Source organism: Silene latifolia, chromosome 7, assembly GCF_048544455.1.
Source record: "Silene latifolia isolate original U9 population chromosome 7, ASM4854445v1, whole genome shotgun sequence".
NCBI classification, from domain to species: Eukaryota; Viridiplantae; Streptophyta; class Magnoliopsida; order Caryophyllales; family Caryophyllaceae; genus Silene; species Silene latifolia.
Window position 1 is genome coordinate 23478802 of NC_133532.1, and position 6000 is coordinate 23484801.

Consider the following 6000-nt stretch of genomic DNA (forward strand, 5'->3'; position numbering starts at 1 on the left):
ATGAAGCATACATTTTTTCTTCTTTTCTCTTTTGAACCCCCTTTTTTTTTACTCTCTTTTCTTTTTCATCTCTTTTTCTTTTCTTTTTTTTTTTCTTTTTCGAGACTTCTTTTTTTTCTTTTTTTTTTCCTTTTTCTCGCTGCTTCATAATACTTCTCTTTTTCAACATAAGAGGTCACACAATTGCTACAAAAAGATAGCTACTACCCACATGACAATAAAAGTCCCAACCCAACCAAAGTAGCTATAACAATAAAGACTCAAGCAACTGCGACTGTCCCGAAAAAGGTAGGCAAATTCTGGAATGTAGCTAAGAAATAGGATATAAAATGGCTACATGGTTCAAACGGGCTAACAAAACTGGGTAATGTAAGGCTTATTTGAACAATAAAAATCGCATATCCACATGTACTTAATCAAATGAACGCGCAAAAGCCAAGAAACTAATGTCACACTTATGCAGTTTGATATTACATATACCACAAGGAGACCACACTCATTAGCCTAAATAGCAATGAGACCGGTTTATTAATGTTCCCGGCCTAGGAAGCTCTAAAGACCTCAGAAATTTAAGTGGTTTACCAACAAAATAAAGTCAAGTCTACTCGGCATAAGGCATATTGTGACGGTCAAGACTTGAGTAAAGAGCTTTGGTCATCATAGCTAACAGGTCAAAACAATGTACATGAACAACTAAATGAGACTCAAATGCAAAGACAAAGCAAGTTATCATCATTGCTATACAATTCACCAAGACTCGACTCAAAATAAAGAAAAGTAAATAAAAACATGTTTTTGTATTTTATAATTTTTTCAATTTTTTTGAATTTTCTGTTTTTTTTTTTCACACAACAATAAATAAAAGCACACAACAGAAACAAACACACTCCCCCAAACCTAAATGTCACAGTGTCCTCATTGTGACACCTACAGCATAGCAATCACACCGAAATCCAGCAACCTATGGGACACTACTAACAAAGGGAAGAGGGTAAAAAAGGAAATGCAACAAAAACAAAAAGAAAGATAATACCAGCTGTAATGCAGTAGCCTCCCCCAAACCAGCTGGAAAGAGAGGGATGTAGTGACCAGCTGTCACTACTGGGCTCCAGAAGTATCATCAAAATCATCAATATCAGCATATAAGGACATAAGCTCAGGATCGGGGGCAGCCGCTGCGGCCACGGTCTCTACCACGAGTGGTTCTCCGAACACGGCCTCGACCACGAGTGCCTCCGGGAGCGGCAGCGGTGGAAGTAGAAGCGACAAAGCGCCAAACGGGCCTCTACGGGAACAAGGGATGCGGTGTCCTCCGCAAAAGCAGTAGTAGGTGAGAGGGGCGGTGGAGTGTAGAAGGGACGGCCTAATGCACCAAACTCGGTGCTAAATTGTCCAAACTCTGTAGGAGTCACTCCGTAGAGATGGAACACACGATTTGTCGTCACCAGGAGTAGTGTAATAAGAAGGTGACACACCGCGATACTGCCCCCCGGAAGCTAAAGTCATAGCCACCATCTGTTCCCACATCCTCCTCTCTGTCAAAGCAGTGTTGATGCCCGTATGCATCCTCACTTCCCGTTCAACGACGGGGTCAAAATGGTAGCCCGGAGCATAGCCTGAAGTGGGATAGGCTGAAGGAGGTGGTGGAGGAGCGGGCTGGAAGGAGCCTGGTAGATGGGTAGTGGGTGCACGACGTCGCCGGCGCCCGCCGGTGGTGGCAGTAGTACTAGACCCAGGAAAAGTAGCCAAGAGATCCTCAGGAATCAGATAAGTAACGGGTGGGGGTCGCTCCACAGCCGTACTCTCCTCGAGGGGGTCAACAGCAGGCAAACGGGCGCAAGGAAGAAGCATGTATGACTCACCGCGGACCCTCCAGTAATGGTCCTTCCCATTCTTAATATCAAGATAAGAAATGTCATAGCGAAGGTGGTCATCATCAACAAGTGGCTCAAAGTCAGCCATGGGCTCATATGGGTCATCACCCTCAAAGTCACAAACAGCCCTAGCAATCTTGGTGACAAGAGCACCACAGTCAAGGTTCCCGTACCTTCCGATCATCCTATCAAACGCCGAACAGACAAGAGCAGGGGGAGAGAATTGGAATGTCTCCTCCCTATAAGGATTCAAGTAACTAGCAAGTATTAAGACCTCAATAGTGGAGGTCTTGCTCTTATCGGTCCGCCATACAAAGAAATAGCTCAAATACCTCAAAAACATACGAAGACAAACGTGTTGGACATCTAACAAAGCCATAGCATCGACGTCCGCATCCATATAACCAAGTAAACAATGGAAAATAATGAACAGCAGACAACCCACCAACACCATACAAGTCCCCTTCAGTATGCTTATCCAATCCCAGGATTTCAGAAAGACGGCTAAAGGTTAAAGACCGTTCAACATTAAGCAAACGAAATCTGATTAGGTGATCACTGGGGAAATAAGTAAAAGAGCTAAGAAATTTGAGAGTTAGGGCAGGGTAAGATAACTCGTGGAGCGTGAAAATACCCTGCAACCCGATTTCATTAAACATGCCAAACATAATGTCGTCTATCTTCAATGTGCGCAAAATTTTCCTATCAACACATCGAGTGGCACTCATAGACTTAGTTAAAAGATGCTCAAACCTGTCCTTCTGTGCTTTGTCATGAAATTCGATAAATGGATAATCGTCTAAGGGAGACAAATCATCCTCCGAAGACACAATCTCTTCAGGAATCACCTCGGGTTGCTGAACCGGGGCTCGCCTTTCTCTAGTCCGCTTATTTCCTTGCCCGGAAGTCGACATTATCTGCATAAAAGCAAGTAGAAAATCAAATTTCAACCTCATCAGAAAAACAGTCCCGTTTTTGGCAATAATGGGTCCGAAAAATCAAGTTTTAAGACTCCAAATGACAATGAAAGCATCCAAAAACTTAGGGGAACATGAGTATGTATCATATATGGAAGATTCCAAGCAATAGTATACAATTCTAACCAATTTAATGCAAAATTTCTACCCGGATTTTGAAGAACCCTAATTCCCAAATTAGCAAATTAGGCATGAATTTCAACAATTAAGGGGCTAGAAAGCAAGGAAATAGCAATTGTATACTAGCAATGGAAGATTTGATACAATAAACTCAATAATTAAGCAAGAAAAATCAGAATTTTTGAGACACATAGAGGCCAAATCGCGACTTACCTGAGCAATTTAAGCAATGGAATTGAGAAAATAAGCACAAGAGAACGATTCAAACAAGTAATAAGCAAGTAAGCACAAGTTTTAAGTGAGTTTTGATGATGATTGATGATGAATATAGAGAGAATGAGTAGTAGAGGAGGTAGGATGCAGGAAATATGTCGAAAAAGGAAGAAGGAAAGTGAAAGAAGTAGGAGCAATTAAACACAAAACCGGTAAAAACAAAGCGCGGGAAAGGGTTTATTTTGGATCCTCGATCGAGTCGCAGCTGGCTCGATCGAGGAACCAATTTCAGGACTACCCAACTTTCGTTTTAAACTTTTCTTAATTCTTCGCAGGTTCCTCGATCGAGTCGCAGATGACTCGATCGAGCTGATAGGTTCCTCGATCGAGTCAGGGGTGACTCGATCGAGGAACCAGGCTGGGACTCCTTTCTTCGTCTTTTGTTACTCATAACTTCAAATCCCGTCAAAATTCCTGCAAAAGACACTTGAAAGCATATCAAGTACCCTCTCCTCGTCTCTCCAAGTTCAAGGAAACATAAAAACAAAAGCAATACGCGAATTTAAATCCTAATTACAAACTAATAGTTTACAAAATCCGAGCTGCCTCTCGGTAGCGCGGGGTTTTTGTCCCTGCACGACCGTAATTCTTCATCAGTGAGAAGAATCAATGGGGAAGAGGTCAAGAGCCTCTATTACCCCCACAAAAGCACCTTCATAGTACGTTTTCAAGCGTTGCCCATTCACTTTGAAGGTCTTTCCTGTGTCAGAATGCAGTGTAACGCTGACCCAAATTTGTTCACATCGAATGTGAACGGTCCGGACCATCTACTCTTCAATTTACCTGGAAACAAGCGCAAACGAGAGTTAAATAAGAGAACTTTCTCACTAACATGAAATTCTCTTTGCAAGATATGCTTGTCATGCCATTTCTTCGTTCGCTCCTTGTATACTTGAGCACTATCATAGGCATGCAGTCGAAATTCGTCAAGCTCATTCAACTGCATCAGTCGTTTCTCACCCGCCAATGAGGGATCTATATTCAGCTCTTTTATGGCCCACATAGCCCTGTACTCAAGCTCCACGGGTAAATGGCAGGACTTGCCATAGACAAGTCGGTATGGTGAGGTTCCAATCGGCGTTTTGAATGTAGTACGGTAGGCCCACAAAGTATCATCGAGCTTCCGACTCCAATCCTTTCTATTCTTGCTTACTACCTTTTCCAAGATCTGTTTCAGCTCTCTGTTGGAAATCTCTACCTGTCCACTGGTTTGAGGATGATAAGCCAATCCTCTTCGGTGTGTAACGCCATACTTCTTCAAGAGAGAATTGAGATGACGCTCATTGAAATGCTTGCCTCCATCACTGATCACTGCACGAGGCACTCCGAATCGTGGAAAGATAGTCTTAAACTTGACTTAACAACAGATTTAGCATCACAAGTGGGAGTGGCAATTGCCTCCACCCATTTAGAAACATAATCTACTGCTACTAATATGTATTGGTTCCCAAAAGATGTAGGGAACGGCCTTGGTAATCAATGCCCCAAACGTCAAAAATCTCTACTTCGGAGATTCCAGTTTGAGGCATCTCATGCCTTTGCGAGATATTGCCCGTCCTTTGACATGCATCACAAGAACGGACAAAAGTAGTAGCATCCTTCAAGATAGTAGGCCAATAAAAACCCGATTGCATTACCTTAGCAAATGTCCTAGAAGGACCATGATGACCTCCATAAGAAGAAGAGTGACAATGAGAAAGGATGGCACGTACCTCACCCTCTGGAATACATCGTCTGTAGATACCGTCTGCGCACTCCCGGAACAGATATGGGTCGTCCCAGAAATATCGCTTCACGTCATGCAAAAACCTCTTCTTCTGCTAATAGGAAAGATCAGGAGGAAGCATACCTCTTACCAAATAATTGGCATAATCTGCAAACCATGGAGTATGTGCAGCTACAGCTAACAGCTGGTCATCTGGAAAAGAGTCATCAATGGGCAAGATCTCTCTTCCTGAAAATCGCAATCTGGACAAATGATCTGCAACAACATTTTCAGCACCAGACTTATCACGGATTTCTAAATCAAATTCTTGTAACAATAAAATCCATCTAATAAGTCTAGGTTTAGCTTCTTGTTTGGTTAAAAGATACTTTAAAGCTGCATGGTCAGTGTGAACAATAACTTTAGAACCAACAAGATAAGCTCTAAATTTGTCTAATGAATAGACAACTGCAAGTAGCTCCTTCTCTGTAGTAGCATAGTTGATTTGGGCATCATCGAGAGTCTTGCTTGCATAGTAAATGGCATGTAACACCTTGTCCTTTCTCTGCCCCAAAATAGCTCCAACTGCATAGTCACTGGCATCGCACATAATCTCAAAAGGAAGGCTCCAATCCGGAGATCGGATAATAGGAGCTGAGATAAGTGCTTGTTTGATCCTGTCAAAGGCTTGAATACACTTGTCAGTAAACACAAAAGGAGCATCTTTATGAAGAAGCTGAGTTAGAGGTTGAGCAATTTTAGAAAAATCTTTTTTAAAGCGGCGATAGAACCCTGCATGACCAAGAAAACTACGCACACTTTTGACATTAACCGGGTACGGGAGTTGCTCAATTACCTCAACCTTAGCTTTGTCCACTTTAATACCCTTACCTGACACCAAATGACCGAGTACCACCCCTTTAGTAACCATGAAGTGGCACTTCTCCCAATTGAGAACAAGGTTGCTCTCCTCACAGCGCTGCAAAACCTTAGTCAAGTTTCTCAAGCAAACATCAAAATCAGTACCATATACACTGAAATCATCCATAAA